The sequence below is a fragment of the Papio anubis genome, chromosome 2 (assembly GCF_008728515.1).
Source record: "Papio anubis isolate 15944 chromosome 2, Panubis1.0, whole genome shotgun sequence".
In the NCBI taxonomy this organism is placed as follows: domain Eukaryota; kingdom Metazoa; phylum Chordata; class Mammalia; order Primates; family Cercopithecidae; genus Papio; species Papio anubis.
In genome coordinates, this window is record NC_044977.1 from 53247378 (window position 1) to 53263553 (window position 16176).

The 16176-nt window shown below is 43.6% G+C and overlaps 1 protein-coding gene across 10 annotated transcripts in view; it reads right to left on the reverse strand.

The window, feature by feature from the left end:
- ATG7 (autophagy related 7) overlaps positions 1-16176 on the reverse strand; it is a 267608-nt gene that overhangs the window by 63972 nt on the left and 187460 nt on the right. The window contains exon 19 of one of the 10 annotated variants that reach the window (XR_004181750.1): positions 11401-11543. The exons of the other annotated variants lie outside the window; for them this stretch is intronic. The gene's annotated coding sequence lies outside the window, so the exon portion shown is untranslated. The remainder of the gene's footprint in view (positions 1-11400; positions 11544-16176) is intronic. 10 annotated transcript variants of the gene reach the window in all.

Below are 16176 nucleotides of genomic sequence, written 5' to 3' on the forward strand. Positions count from 1 at the left end.
GTGAGCAGAGATTGTGCCACTGCACTCCAGCCTGGTGTGCAGTGAGATTCACACTGCAGGGTGACAGAGCGAGATTCCGTCTCAAAAAAAAAAAAAAAAATTGATTCCAGGGCAGGCAGTGCAGAAGCCTGGAAAACCTGAACAAATGACCCCTTCAAATCACTATTTTATATTCTAGTAAGGGCACACAGCCCTAAGTGGAGAAGGAGAGATGCAGGCAATTTAGTGGAAGGAGGTTACTGAGTTTTTAAAAACTGACCGAGGGACCATGCATACATGCAGCAGTGACCAATGGCCTGTCTCCCTTTTCTTTTGCTAAAGCTCCTCCACTGGGGATGATTTTATTTTATTTTTATTTATTTTTTGGCTCTTGACAATTGCTATTCAATAGCTTTTCCTTTCCTTTTTAGAAAACATGCCTTACTTTGGGCTTCCAACTTGAAATCTGAGGCTGGGAGGGTGATTCTGAGCTGGTGGACTTGGACTAGTTGAGAGATACACTGCTCCAAGAGAGGGGATCAGTAAGTATCTGGGCTTTGGAAATAACTTTACAATGTTTGGATTTTGTGCTGGCACCAGACTCTGGGTTTTAAGCACTCTGCTGTCATATGGTGTGTGGCCTTTCCAAGAAAAACTCTATAAAATGAAAATACTTCATTGCCATAGCCTTTGACTTCTTGAGATTCACACAAATATGGTAATCTCTTGCAACATTTAATTTAAACTCAGTTCACCTAAAGAAAAAATTAGCTCTGAATCTGTCCAATTCACTTTTTGAAAAGTGCCAGTCTTCTCTATGGAGTCACTGTTTTATTTGCTACGTGCCAAACTGTTATTTCACATATGTGAAAAGAAATTTGGCATCAAGTCCATATGAACTAAACTACTGGCAAAGGCAATGCTGGAGCCTGCCATTGAGAAGATTAGATTCCCAAGAAACTCTTCGAGTGGTGGCCAGTATCCACAAAGTAAAAATCTGTGTGTGTGTGTTGTAAATATACAGGCGCATATTCGAAGCTTAATTTCTCCCTGTGTGTTCAGGTAGTATTCAACTAGCCACTTAAGTTACCCAGAGCTTAAATATCTCAATTATATACATAAATACTTATTAAATAATAAATGCATGTTAATAAGAGAAACAGGAAATTGAGAATAACTTTATTTCAATTCAAGTTTGAGCTTGCACATTCAATTGTCTTCCTTATTCGCTAAGTAAGATGATTCATAACTTCTCCATAAGGAAGACTGATTAGATCATGTTCGGGGGTGGGGGTATTTTTCTTTTACATTTTCAATTGTTTTCCTTTCCTTTTGGGGCTTTTTTCTATTTAAGTCTGCTGTTCTGCTGACTGTTTTGCCTTTGCACTTGCAGATTCTAATATGGAACCAAACCAAGAGAGAAACAGAGAATTTTATGATCCAAAGCTGTTGTAAGTGATTTAATACTCAGAGATAGTGGCTAAAAACGTGCTCTGTAGAACCCCAGATTCCAAGTCCCTCGTGATAATGTAGCCATGGCAGCATGATAGCAGGCATCTTTAATATGTGCCCGTCTCATCTCTTCAGGACCTTCTCCTTAGACCACACCATTAACGGGTGTTTGGTTCTCAATAATGATTACAGGTAAGATTAGGCAATCATTTGAAACTCAGATGAATACTTTCATACCTTGGTCTTACAAAATGGGATGTTTCTAAAAGAGAGATGGAGATTCATTCTGGGAAAACATTTAAATAATATTTTTTTAAGTTTGGATACTTTAGATTTTCACACTCATTTTTGAAAATAATCACCGTGTTTTTCTCAGTCATTAGCTACCACCGATGGGGACATACTAATGTCTCTAACAAGCCTGTCAGTCACAGGACTCCACCTCCCTTGCCCTACCCACAGGTATTACATGGGATCCAGGCAGGACTATCATACTGTGCCATTTACTCGGCAACAGGAATTAGTCGAGGGATAGGTACGTGAGCCAAGTAGGGCCAATCAGAATCCTTTCCCGAGACTGACTTATGAAAGGTAGAAGATAGAGACTGCTTTCCACTGGAGTTAAGCTAGGAAGATGGGAGTCTGGGGCTACTGATATCAGGCCTGTTTCCTGTCACAGGGAGAAAGAAGCTGTCAGCCTATTCTCAGAATAAAGCCAAACACAGGCAAGCTCAGCTGAGACATGGACAGAGAATGCGTCTAGGCAGTACTGATTCCTAGTTCCCAGCCCTGAGTCCTGATTCCTGCAGTTCTTCCTGTAATCCTATGAGTAGTTCCAATAACATTCCAGCTACATAAGCAAAAAAATTCCCCCTTGTTCAGGTTGGTTAAAATTTGCAATTTACAACTGAAAGAGTTCTGAGTAACTCAGGAGGGCCATCTTTGGAATCACATTCCTGCTAACTTCTATAGTGACTAAAAACTTTCCAGCTGTGTGCTAACAAACGACCTTATCTTCTGCAGCAACTTTTTGTTTGGGGCATCCTGTATCAATTTATATATCAAGAAATAAGTGCTGACATTTATAAATTAGAGGGAGAAAACATGCCAATGCTTGTGTTTAAAAGAAATAGAATTATATAAATACACTTCTATCCATTTAGCATTTCACAGCACATGGAGAAACTTACATTCATTACTGAATGTATTTATTGATTCAGGAGTTTGTAGCATAAAAATTCTTATTTACATTTTATTTTATCATTGTTGTTCATCTACCTTATGGAACAAAGAGGCCAAGAATCAGATTGGCGAGGAATAAAAGATTCCATTCACAGAAGTGCTTGATTCTTCCGTCCATTTGTTTATGTTCTGCCTCTCCTGCTTCATCCAGAGCCGAAGATCTCAAAGATGTTGGCAGGTACAAACATGCTCCCTTTTAATTACACCACCAAATTGCTGCAATAACTGATTGCCAGTTAAATAATTATAATCAAGTGCCCATTGTGCATAACAATCATTTAATGACTGCCATCCGAAAACACTATAATAAAGAGGGCTTTAATAAGGAAAACTGGAAAGGTGCCAGGGTTTTATGGCAGTTTGCTTAAAGGGAAAGAGGGCCATAATCTGTATTTAAGATTAAAAGAAGCCTTTAATCCAGATGCTCAACATTAAACAAGGGAGTGGAGTCATGTTTTGATCAAAAGTTACTGCATGCATAAAAGAAAGTTAACATAAATGTTCTTTCAGAAAAAAGCTCCAGTAAATTATATTAAGTAAGTGTTTGTAACCATTTGCTTTGGAAAAAACGAGAAAGAAGAAAAACATCTGATTTTCATTTTGGACAAGAATACTCGGCTAAAATAAAATAAATGGGAACAGGGTTTTATTTGATTTGTATAACATCATTGAAAATAAAGTGAGTTACCATTCCATCTACCTTGTACCAGTAATCATTTTCCTTCTACTTGTCCCTATCTATTTTTTGTCCTCACTTTTCCAGGCCAGGACTCTATCTCTGGGAAGAGTAATTATATTCTGATACAAGGTTCTAACTGAAATGGTTTTATCCCAGCTCTAGCAAACAGCAGTTCTTATCTAAGTGAAAACCAAAAACCAAAACCAAACCAAAAAAAACACATAAAACTCAGGTCAACTGGCAGCGACCAGCCATTGTTGATGCGTGGGGTATTGGGCTAACACATTGGGACAGCTATTCCTAGAATTGTGCCCATTTTCTACAAACTGATATGTAGCCAGATTTTGCTAGAGTGAATGAATGCTGGGAGAAAACTAACAGCAACATAGTAAACCCTCTCAAGGAAGAAGGAAGAGAAAAAGCCAGAACCAAAGCAAAAACTGTTCTTCCAGGTGAGATCAACTTTAAGGTCCAGCTTTCTCTACACCTTAGGGTACAAAGGAGCAGGACCTGACCCTAACTTTGCAGTGTGGTTTCTGTGCGCACACGAACACCCTAGTTCTTGGGAAGCTGTGATGGTATCTTGCGGCTATGAAAAGACCCCTAGAGCCTGTGGGGAAACAAAATCACAGCAGGGGTTCATTTTTTCCCCAAGGCAAACATTTCAGACAGGACAACTGTCCTGGTACTTAGGAAACTCTAGAATGCTCAGATTCTGGGAGGGGCGTGTGTGTGTGTGTCAGAGATAGACAGAAATAGACCAACCAAAGTTAGGAAATAATACCAACTGCTCACTTAGGGTACAGGGTATCAATGGGTCAAAAGGTTTTCCAAGATCATTTTAGCTTAAAACTGACCTAGCAGGTATAGGAATACAATTCTGACACTTGGACATTTTTCTGACATTCTAAGTTAAAAGTATCAACAAATTCTCCTTCAGGAGCTTGCCATGTTCTGCTTTGAGTGAGAGGTCTACCTAACCACCTGCTGATCTGCAGACTGCAGAGGGTAGCATCTGCTCCTGTTTTATCTAAGCCTTCCCGCAGCCCCTTCCCCGGCAGTTTACATGCAGGTTGCCCCGGGATGTGTGCTCCCAACAGGGGTCTTCTCTTTTGCACCTCAAAGTCCCTGCCAAACTCCAGGTCCTGCCATGCGCGTCCTGACGCCATCTTGCCAGCCCCCTACCCATCATGCAGCTCTGGTTCCCCTTCCTCACTAAGGAATGCTCAGAACCTAGGCTCTGTCCACCTCACATTCCCCCTCTATAAGAGGTGACATTCATAATAAGCCCAGCGGATAGGGGCTTTGTGGGTGTGTATAAGGACTTGAGGAGGGAATGCACATAAACCTGCATGACTGGAACACAGTGGGTGTTCAAGAGATGGGAGCTGTTACTGTTACACATCATTAGCTTTAGGAGCAAATCCAAATTCCCTGGTCTGGTCTATGATGTCAATAACAATAACAACATAATCTACCTTGCCCTGCATTCGCCCCAAACCTCCTTATTTCTACTCCTCTATAACCCAATCCATTCCCCACACAGTGGCCAGGATTCTTTCTTAAAAATGTTAAGTCACTCCTGTTACTCTCCTGCTTAAAACACAACATAAGCTAGGTCTCACAGCCTGCAAGAGCCCGGGTCACTTGCTCCTCTATTGCCAACCTCACTTCCTATTACTCCCCCCGAATTCACTGCATTTCTGCCATACTGGCTCCACCCCCCACCCCTGCCCCATCCTTAGACTGAGCATGCTTATTCCCTGCTTAGGCCTTTACATGGGATGTTCCCTCTGCCTAGACGAGGGTCATCTCAGCTCTCACATGTCTGGCTCCTATCTTTGCATTCCCGGCTCAGCTCAGGAGCCACTTACTCTGAGGGGCCTTTACTGACAACCTGCCAGTTTAAATTAACTCCTGACATCTATTCTCGACTCCTACCCTCCACACCAATTCATTCCATCCAAACACTCTGTTTTCTTTCTTTCTCTCTCTCTCTCCTTCCCTTCCTCCCTCCCTCTCTCTCTCTTTCTTTCTTTCCTTCTTTCTTTTGAGATGGGGAGATAGGGGCTTACTCTGTCACCCAGGATGGAGTACAATAGTATGATCTTGGCTCACTGCAAACTCCAAGTCCTGTGCTCAGATAAGCCTTCTACTTCAGCCTCCAGAATAGCTGGAACCACAGGCGCACACCACCATGCCCAGCTAATGTTTGTATTTTTTGTAGAAACAGAGTCTCACACCATGTTGCCCACACTGGTCTCGAACTCCTGTCTTCAAGTGATCCGCCTGCCTTGGCCTCTTAAGGTGCTGTGATTACAGGTGTGAAACACCGCGCCAGCCTCTGTTTTATTTTAATCACTGTGCTCACCACGAGCTGAAAGTGACTGTTTTCATTTATTTATAGAACTAGAAATGTAGCCTCCATGAAAACAGAGGCCCTGCCTTGTCTGTCTTGCCACTGTCCCCAGCGCTTAGGAGAGTGCTAAGCATTCAGAAGACACTGGATGAATATGTTGTATCCCCCACTGAGCCCTGCACTTCACCTGCCACGTGGTGGCACTTAGGTTACTACACACTTGGCAAAGCTGAACTGAACTCAGCTAAGTGGCATATATCCCGGGCACAGATTAACATCTTCCCCTGACCACTGTCTTGCAAAATCAGATGTGCAGTGAAGAGTTCGTAACTGTGACCTGTGCTTATCAAGGAGTTCACGGGATCTACAAAGCAGGGGACCTGAGGCTTGAATGTATGCACAGATATTGAGGGCTCACTGATGTTTTGGGGTTCAACAGAAGTCTGAGGAGATGCAAATGTCTAAATTCACAGCACAGTAACCAAATAATGAACTGGTATATTATGAAACTGGCACTAAGGTTACATTTAAAAATAAAGTCTTGATTTAGTATTAATATATATTCCCAGACAGGTTCAGAAATTTATAGAATTTGGAGGCAGAACTGTTGTCTGAATTTGAATAGCACTGTAAATTAGATGATATCACACACAGCACTTAGAAATGACCCTATCTTGGCCAGGTGCGGTGGCTCACACCTGTAATCCCAGCACTTTGGGAGGCCGAGGCAGGTGGATCATGAAATCATGAGATTGAGACCGTCCTGGCTAACACAGTGAAATCCTGTCTTTACTAAAAATACAAAAAAATTAGCCAGGCATGGTGGCGGGCACCTGTAGTCCCAAGCTACTTGGGAGGCTGAGGCAGGAGAATGGCGTGAACCTGGGAGGCAGAGCTTGCAGTGAGCCGAGATTGTGCCACTGCACTTCAGCCTGGGCGACAGAGCAAGACTCCATCTCAAATAAATAAATAAATAAATAAATAAATAAATAAATAAATAACCCTGTCTTAAATTCACTCTCATTGTTTCAAATGTTTTAGTCCTGGACCTTGCCTTTAGGTCAGAAATGGGGTCTCACTCTTCCAGTATCTGAAAGCTTCTAGCCTTATTCTTGGAGAATGGCCTTTCAGGGTTAGTAGACTCGGAACCAAATCCCAGGTTTTTCCATCCATTCTAAAACATTTGCCAAATTATTTCTCCTCCCTTAGCCTTACTTTCCACATCTTTTTAAGTGGGGATGATATCCATCCCACAAAGTGATGCTATGAAGAACAAATGGGATGATTTGCAGGAAAGACATGTTGCTGTACTTAACAGAAAACAGGTACTCAATAAGTGACAATTTTTTTCCTGGGAAGGTGATAGCAGTCAGAAAATACTATGTGGCTGCTGAACTGGAGGGAAAAACATGCTGGGAAATAGCTATGCTGACAGTGGCAGGAAAAAAACTATCAATGGGAAGAAATAAAACAAGGCCCAAAGTGCTATAATGTTTTATTATTCCTCACCATATAAGAGGGAGCTGCAAATATTAGTATTTTATGGCTAGATCAGAGGGACAAGTGGCAGTCAGGGCTGAATATCAGAAAGTCACCTAATAGCAGAAGCAAGCAGTCACTGAATGTCAGAAATCATTGGTTAGTCTCACACACACACACACACACACACACACACACACACACACACACACACACACAAAAGTGAAGGGAAAGTATGCTCCTGAAAACTGCATTTGCTTTAAATCTATGTAATATCAGAGAACTCGCAATAGGATTCTAGCTTGAAACCACTGGGAATTTTAAGGATTCCTGATCTTATCAAGAAAAATAAGATTTCATGAAAACCTGTGTGCAAATCAGCGCATTTGGCATTCCAAGGCTCCAGCACAAACACTGGAGCTGTCAGACCAATCACAAAGGCTGGGGTAAAAAAGTCAGTCAAAGACAGCAGTTGAACCATTTTCAAAAGTCCTGGGAGGTAGGCATTTACAGAAAAAGGACAACACAAGCCACCTGCTTGGGGTCTATCATACAATAACAGACATATTAGCAATAAAAAAGAAAGGTAAGATAATCACAGTGGACATCTGTTGCTCTGCTTGCTCAGCCCTTTGATAATCTCACCAGGTTTCTAATTTTTCACCAATTCCTCCCTGGCTCTCAGATCATGTGACTTAGGTGGGGCTATTCCACCCCAACCCTAGAGATAAGAATATATCCCAGATCCGACCAAGAAGAGTTACAGTTCCCCCTTCCCCTACCATAGTGACAGGGTCACTGACGGATGAGTCAAGCAGGACGTTAGCTGGTGCCATTCGGAACAGCGCTCTCTTTCCACACGAGTCATTAAGCTTGGGGACATAAGCCTGGCGCTAGCAGTTGCCATCTTGCTAGCAGGAGGCAAAAGCCTGCCTAAAAATGAAGTGATACAGTATCGGGGGAAACCCCACCTCCGATATTTAATGTGGGTTTTTTTCTATTCTCTAAGCATCTTGGCTGGTTTGAGAAATAAAGGGAAAGAGTATAAAAGAAAATTTAAAGCTGGGTATCCGGGGGAGACATCACATGTCAGCAAGTTCCAAGATGCTCCCTGAGCCATAAAACCAGCAAGTTTTTATTAGCGATTTTCAAAAGGGGAGGGAATGGATGAATTGGGTGTGGGTCACAGAGATCACATACTTCACAAGGTAATAAAATATCACAAAGCAAATGGAGGCAGGGCGAGATCACAGGACCACAGGATGGGGCGAAATTAAAATTGCTAATGAAGTTTCAGACACGCATTGTCATTGATAACATCTTATCAGGAGACAGGGTTTGAGAGCAGACAACCTGTCTGACCAAAAGTTAGGCAGGAATTTCCTCATCCTAATAAGCCTGGGAGCGCCACAGGAGACCGGGGCTTATTTGATCCCTTCAGCTTTGACTATAAAAGATGCCGCCCCTACGGGGGCGTTCATAGGCCTACCCTCAGGGGCGCATTTTCTTTCTCAGGGATGCTCCTTGCTGAGAAAAAGAATTCAGCAATATTTCTCCTATTTGCTTTTGAAAGAAGAGAAATATGGTTCTGTTCCGTCTGGCTCACCGGCAGTCAGAATCCAAAGTCTTATCTCCCTTGTCCCTTAAGACTGCTGTTATCCTGTTTTTTTTTCAAGGTGCCCAGATTTCATATTGTTCAAACACACATGCTTTACAAACAATTTGTGCAGTTAACGCAATCATCACAAGAGTCCTGAGGCGACATACATCCTCCTCAGCTTACGAAGATGATGGCATTAAGAGACTAAAGACAGGCATAGGAAATCACAAGGGTATTGATTGGGGAAGTAATAAGTGTCCATGAAATCTTCACAATTTATGTTCAGAGACTGCAGTAAAGACAGGCGTAAGAAATTATAAAAGTAGGCCAGGCGCGGTGGCTCAAGCCTGTAATCCCAGCACTTTGGGAGGCTGAGACGGGCGGATCACGAGGTTAGGAGATCGAGACCATCCTGGCTAACATGGTGAAACCCCGTCTCTACTAAAAAAATACAAAAAACTAGCCGGGCGAGGTGGCGGGCGCCTATAGTCCCAGCTACTCGGGAGGCTGAGGCAGGAGAATGGCGTAAACCCGGGAGGTGGAGCTTGCAGTGAGCTGAGATCCGGCCATTGCACTCCAGCCTGGGCGACAGAGCGAGACTCCATCTCAAAAAAAAAAAAAGAAAGAAAGAAATTATGAAAGTATTAATTTGGGGAACTAATAAATGTCCATGAAATCTTCACGATTTATGTTCTTCTGCCGTGGCTTCAGCCGGTCCCTCCGTTCAGGATCCCTGACTTCCTGCAACAATACAGAGAAAAGCCAGGCAAGAGGGGGAGATGGAAAGTTTGCTATTGACATTTTTAAACACGTGGATCTAGTGGAGGTTATGTTAGAACTCTCCATGAGTTTTTCAGGTTCAAGAACAAATACATTCTCATGTTTGCTTAAATCTGTGTGAGAGTCTAACTTCCAAACAAAAGAGTTAGACTGCTACAATACTTTTGTAGAGTTTAATCTTGAAGAAATTATCTAAAAACGGCTGGGTGTGGTGGCTCACGCCTGTAATCCCAGCACTTTGGGAGGCCAAGTGGGCAGGTCACTTGAAGTCAGGAGTTCAAGACCAGCCTGGCCAACATGGTGAAACCCATCTCTACTAAAAATACAAAAACTAGCTGGGCATGGTGGCACATGCCTATAATCCCAGTTATTCAGGAGGCCGAGGCAGGATAATTGCTTGAAGCTGAGGCAGAGGTTGCAGTGAGCTGAGATTGCAACACTGCACTCCAGCCTGGGTGACAGGGTGAGACTCCATTTCAAAAAAAAAAAAAAAAAAAAAAAAAAAAAAAAAAAAAAACCAAACAAAGAAGAATTTTTTTGAGTTTAAAAAAAAAAAAAAAAAAAAAAAAAAAGAGTTGGAATATGTAAGACACTGGGCCTGGGGAGCCACCTGCATTTCTTACACCATTTGACCATCACCTGGGTAATGTAAATGAGACAATGCACAGTGAAAGGAGACTTTCTAATTATTATGGCCCTGACCCCAAGAGTCAAACATTTATTCATTTAAAGTTTCTTATTTTCATCTGCAAAATGGAGAGAGTAAAATTTTTAAAAATGTTTTTACTAAGTGCTGACTACATGCCAGGTGTTATGCTAGGTACTGAGGGTACAAAGACGGCCAAGTCATATTTTTTTTCTCAAGGAGCTCACACATAATGACAATTCAGGTGACAGGTGTGGGGCAGAACCCGGGGAGCCTCTAGGAAGAATGAAGGCTTGAAGACCAACTAGGTGTTTGCCAGGCAGAAGTGTGAGGAGTCCAGAGTGCCAAGGGCCAGCCTGAGAGGAAGTTGGGTCCAGCGGTAGGAGCTGTCTGCAGATGCCAAGCTGAAGAGCTGATCCATTCTGAAGCAAAAGCTAGCCAGCCTTTGGAAGTCCCCAGGTAACGTACTCATATGTGTGTTTCCAAAAGAGCAGACTGGTTGCTATCGTGGAGGGTAGCCTGGAGGGGACAGAGACTAAGGGCTGGGCTTGCTAGGGCCTGCTATAGTCAATGAGAAATGGCTATGGGGAGTTTGATGGAGAAAAGCCAGGCTAGGAGGGAAGTGTCTACAGTTCTAATTCAAAAAACACTGAAAACGAATCCCATGCAGATAACTGGAGAAGAATTCTGGAGAAGGGGACTATCTGCACCTCAAAGGAGAAAGACTGAACAAGAGTAATACGGCAAGAAGGTAATAAATGCCGGTGCCTTCCTCAGACTTGGAGTCCCAGCTCCTTCCAAGTGTTCTCTCCTCAGCCTAAATCCCATTTCCTCTCCTGGCTCAGCTTAGTTCCCAGGGTTCTTCAGGGAAGGCCTCTACTCCATGTCCTCTGGTGGCCCCTGTGGTCCTCACATTATGTCAGCCCACACCTTTTCTTAGACCTGTTCACTGACACACCTCTGAGCCTCAACTTCCCCATCTGTAAAATGGGAATGCTGACATTTACTTCAGGACAAGGAGAAGATGACACATGACAGATTTTGTAGAGCACCCTGCACATAGCCTGGCATCTTATCAGCACCCAATAAGCAGTGACACACCACATAACGACGTTTCAGTCAACAATGGACTGCACATATGATGGTGGCCCCATAAAATTACAAAATCCGTATTTGTATGGTACCTTTGCTATGTTTCCATACTCAAATCCTTACTATTGTTTTCCAGTTGTCCACAGCGTTCAGTACAGTCACATGCCGTCCAGGTTTCCACCGTAGGAGCAATAGGCTGGACCATATAGCCTAGGTGTGTAGCAGGCTATGCCACCTAGGGATGTGTAAGGACATTCTATGACATCTGATGAAATCGCCTAACAATGCATGTCTCAGAACACATTCCCTTCGTTAAGTGATGTGTGACTATAGAGGTGCCACACTCCTGCTGAAGATGAAGTAATTTGCACTACTAGAAAACAAAGACATACTTAAACCAGGCAGCAGCTTTTCACGTGCCAGGGATTTCCAGATCTTACGGTTAACTGAATTTCTTTGTAAGCACAAGGTAGAGGCACTTTGTTGGGTAGCTGAAGCATGCACAGCCCAATACACCTTTTTTTTTTTTTTGAGGTGGAGTCTCGCTCTGTCACCCAGGCTGGAGAGCAGTGGCACAATCTCGCTCACTGCAACCTCCACCTCCTGGGCTCAAGAGATTCTCCTGCCTCAGCCTTCCGAGTGGCTGGGATTACAGGTATGTGCCACCATGCCTGGTTACTTTTTTTGATATTTTTAGTGGAGATGGGATTTCACCATGTTGTTCAGGCTGGTCTCAAACTCCTGAACTCAAATGATCTACCCCGCCTGAGCCTCCAAAGTGCTAGCATTACAGATGGGAGTCACCGTGCCCGGCCCCAGTACACCATCTCTAATAGCCTGTAAGACATTAGCTGGGCTGCAGTGGACAGGGCTAGCTGAGAAGAGGAATGTCAATACTCCTGAGCAGGGACATGCAGCTCCCATCCTACACTTCCTCAGGTGAAAGGCCAAGCGTATCATCACTCCTCTAAGAGTACGGAGATGAACATTTTGTCACTGAGGAAAGAAAATCAGTGGACTAACAGGTAGGTTTGTTGGAGGCATGGTTTTATTTTGCTTTTTTTTTTTTTTTTTTTTGAGACGGAGTTTCACTCTTGTTGCCCAGGCTGGAGTGCAATGGCACGATCTTGGCTCACCGCAACTTCCACTTCCCAGGTTCAAGCAATTATCCTGCCTCAGCCTCCCGAGTAGCTGGGATTACAGGCATGCACCACTACACCCAGCTAATTTTGTATTTTTAGTAGAGACGGGGTTTTTCCATGTTGGTCAGGCTGGTCTCGAACTCCTGCCTCAGCCTCTCAAAGTGTTGGGATTACAGGCGTGAGCCACTGCACTGGGCCTTATTTTACTCTTAAAGCCAGATCTACAGCTATATTTTGTTTACAGAATTGCCTGCTACCCTTTTCAACCATCCTATCTTCTGTTGACAGGTCAGGACTTGATTCACAATGGGCCTAGCTTAATTGTGTAAATAAGCAAACTCAAGAAGAGATGAGACAGCCATCATGCAACAACCCAACAAGATCGGGCAGCTGTGCACCGCTTCAGTTTTTCCATCCTCAATCTGCCCACACAGAGCCTGGAGGGCCAGAGGGGCAAATGTACAGCCAACAAACATTACAAAAATACATTAGGTCCACTCGGGGTCACAGTTCCAAATCTATTTTAGACCAGAGATGGTGTCTGTTGAGAGTTTGATGAAACTGAGCCTCCCTGGCTGCCCATAATACACACACATGCAACATTTTGCTTATAGTCCCTGGGCCTTCAGGAACCATCCCCATCCCAAGCCCACCTGGGATTCAGAGGAACAGGTCACAGGGCTTGAAAGAATGAAGGAGTGGGGGATCAAGAGTTCCTCTTTCTAAGGCTGTGTTTTCTCCACGACACAGTTCATAGCATGAATGCCTCCTCTCTGAAGGGATCAAGAGGGCTAATGAACGACATGAAATCCAGAGCCCAAACAATGACCTGTCAGCTTGTCCTCAGTGGCCCAATGCCTAAGTCCCAGTGGCTGTGGAAACCTGCAGAATCTTATGACCTACAAGGTGCTAAGTAAGTAAAAATCAGAGGATGGACTGGGGGCATGGCGTGGGGAGGCATGATCCAGGCCTTGGAAAAAGCCATCAGTTCTTCCAGGGAAGTGGCAGGGTGGCCTGTGCTCTCCCACTGGACTCCACTTACTCCTTCCATTCTCATTCTTCACTTATGCAGAGACTGCAGATTCCTCGGGTGATTTGTACCAAATCCAAACGGTAAAAATAATTTGCTAAATACCTTCCTAGATAAATTGAAATCCAAGACCTTTCTGAGCTGTGTCCAGCCATACCTCAAAGGGCGAGCAGGGCTGAAAGTCACGCTCTTCCATAGCTGAATTCCTGAGTCAGGCTTCTGCCTGTCAACCTTCTGATGTCACAAGTCAAACTGTGCCATCAAAGGCTGAGTAAGCATCTTTTGGAAATAGAAACTCAACTGTAAGAACACCAGTATTTCCAAACGCAAAACAACTCTGCCCAGTTTCCAAGTCAGCTACTGTATATAAATTTAGCCATGACACTGGAGAAGAAATTCTTTTTAAATCTGTACTACTTTGGCATAAAAAATTTAAAGGTAAAAAGATTAAGTAACAATAATGTACCAGTTACTATCTTAGGCAAGACATATAAAGCAGTAAATAAGATATATAATGTCTTTGCCTTTATGGGGATTATATTTGAATGGGGCTGGGGTGAGAGACAGAACACAAATAAACAATAATTCCAAATGGTGTTAAGTGCCACATAGGAAATTGGACAAAGGAATAAAAAAACGGGGCCAGGTGCAGTGGCTCACGCCTGAAATCCCAGCACTCTGGCAGGCCAAGGCAGGAGGATTACTGGTCAGGAGTTCAAGACCAGCCTGGCGAACATGGTGTAACCCCATCTCTACTAAAAATACAAAAATTAGTCAGGCATGATGGTGGGTGCCTGTAATCCCAGCTACTCGGGAGGCTGAGGCAGAAGAATCACTTGAACCTGGGGGACGGAGGTTGCAGTGAGCCGAGATCGCGCCACTGCACTCCAGCCTGGGTGACACAGCAAGACTCCGTCTCAAAAGAAAAAAAAAAAAACAAAACAGACCGGGCGCGGTGGCTCAAGCCTGTAATTGGGAGGCCGAGAGGGTGGATCACGAGGTCAGGAGATCGAGACCACCCTGGCCTACACGGTGAAACCCCGTCTCTACTAAAAAATACAAAAAACTAGCTGGGCGAGATGGCGGGCGCCTGTAGTCCCAGCTACTCGGGAGGCTGAGGCAGGAGAATAGCATAAACCCAGGAGGCGGAGCTTGCAGTGAGCTGAGATCCAGTCACTGCACTCCAGCCTGTGCGACAGAGCAAGACTCCGTCTCAAAAAAAAAAAAAAACCAAATGTGATTGAGGTAATATTTTATGTCCATTTTACAGATTAGGAAAATGAGGACAACAGGTTAGGTGAGTTGTTCAAAGACTTCCCAGCTAATAAGTAGTAAATTTAAACTCAGGTTCGTCTGACTCCAGAGTTGTTCCTAACCACTACCCCATGCTATCTCTTTGGCTTCCTGAGAAACCAAAGAATCTGCAGAAGTGATAGAGTAAGAAGCCATCTTTTTTTTTTTTTTTTTTTTTGAGATGGAGTTTTGCTCTTGTTGCCCAGGCTGAAGTGCAATGGCATAATCTTGGCTCACTGCAACCTCTGCCTCTTGGATTCAAGTGATTCTCCTGCTTCAGCCTCCCAGGTAGCTGGGATTACAGGCGCCCGCCACACCTTATTTTTTGTATTTGTAGAGACACCAGGTTAGTCAGGGTGGTCTCGAACTCCTGACCTCAGGTGATCTGCCCACCTTGGCCTCCCAAAGCGCTGGGATTACAGGTGTGTGCCACCACGTCCAGCCCCATAATTATTTTTAAAAGTCCCTCCCTTTAGAACATAAAAATTCTGAGATCTGTGAACACAAATGAGTGTACTACAAGTTGTCATTTTGTTGCTAATGCATCCAACATTTGAGTTTCTATAGATGATATTGAACATAAAGGTGCTATAATCCTTCATACAACCCTCTGAGAACTGCTTTTTCAGAAAAGAGCAGCAAGAGCACAAAGGCTTATTAGAGAGTTAAACCTGTTGGAAATCACGGAGCTTATAAGCACGGACGCTGCAGTCTAGGCCTCGTGCCTGTGACTACAGTGCTTTTTCCATTACACCATGCTGCCTTCCAGAAGAGTCCCCTAGGAGTTACATTTTTCTCCCACTGGGAGACAAGGCAGTAACTAACTTGGCAGAACAGAAAGAAATGAGTGACTGTTTTGTGTCTCTGCCAAGCAAGTATTCATGCCCTTTGCAATATGACGTGGACACAAAACCAACTGATCTTTAGCAGCTAAGCATTCTAGAATTTGCTGAAGAATTTTCTCACCTTCCCCGTATGGGGTCCAAAATTAAGAGGGGGAGAAACCTATTTATGTCTCATTCAGAATTCAAAAAGCAATAAATCCTTCAAGCCCCTGGCAAGTTTCTTTAATCCACTGTAATCATGTTTCCTTGTATAACAAGTCTTGTGATGTCTGCAGCAGCTTCTCACTAGAGGCACAGCAGCCTGAATGCTGGAGTTCTTCTCATGCCTGAGGGATTATTCCATTTTCCACATTAGGAATAAGCCGCAGACTTTAGGTTCTAAAATGGAGCCAGAAAATGCTGACTAGAATCCAGATGCCCTAAATATAATTAGAGCTAAATTTTACTGCCCTCTGTGAAAGACACAAATGAAAAGAATGTACCAACTCTTAGAGAATATTGATCCAGAGAGCAAAGCTATGAATAGAGCCATCATGGGTTCTGCTGCACTGAGAGGCT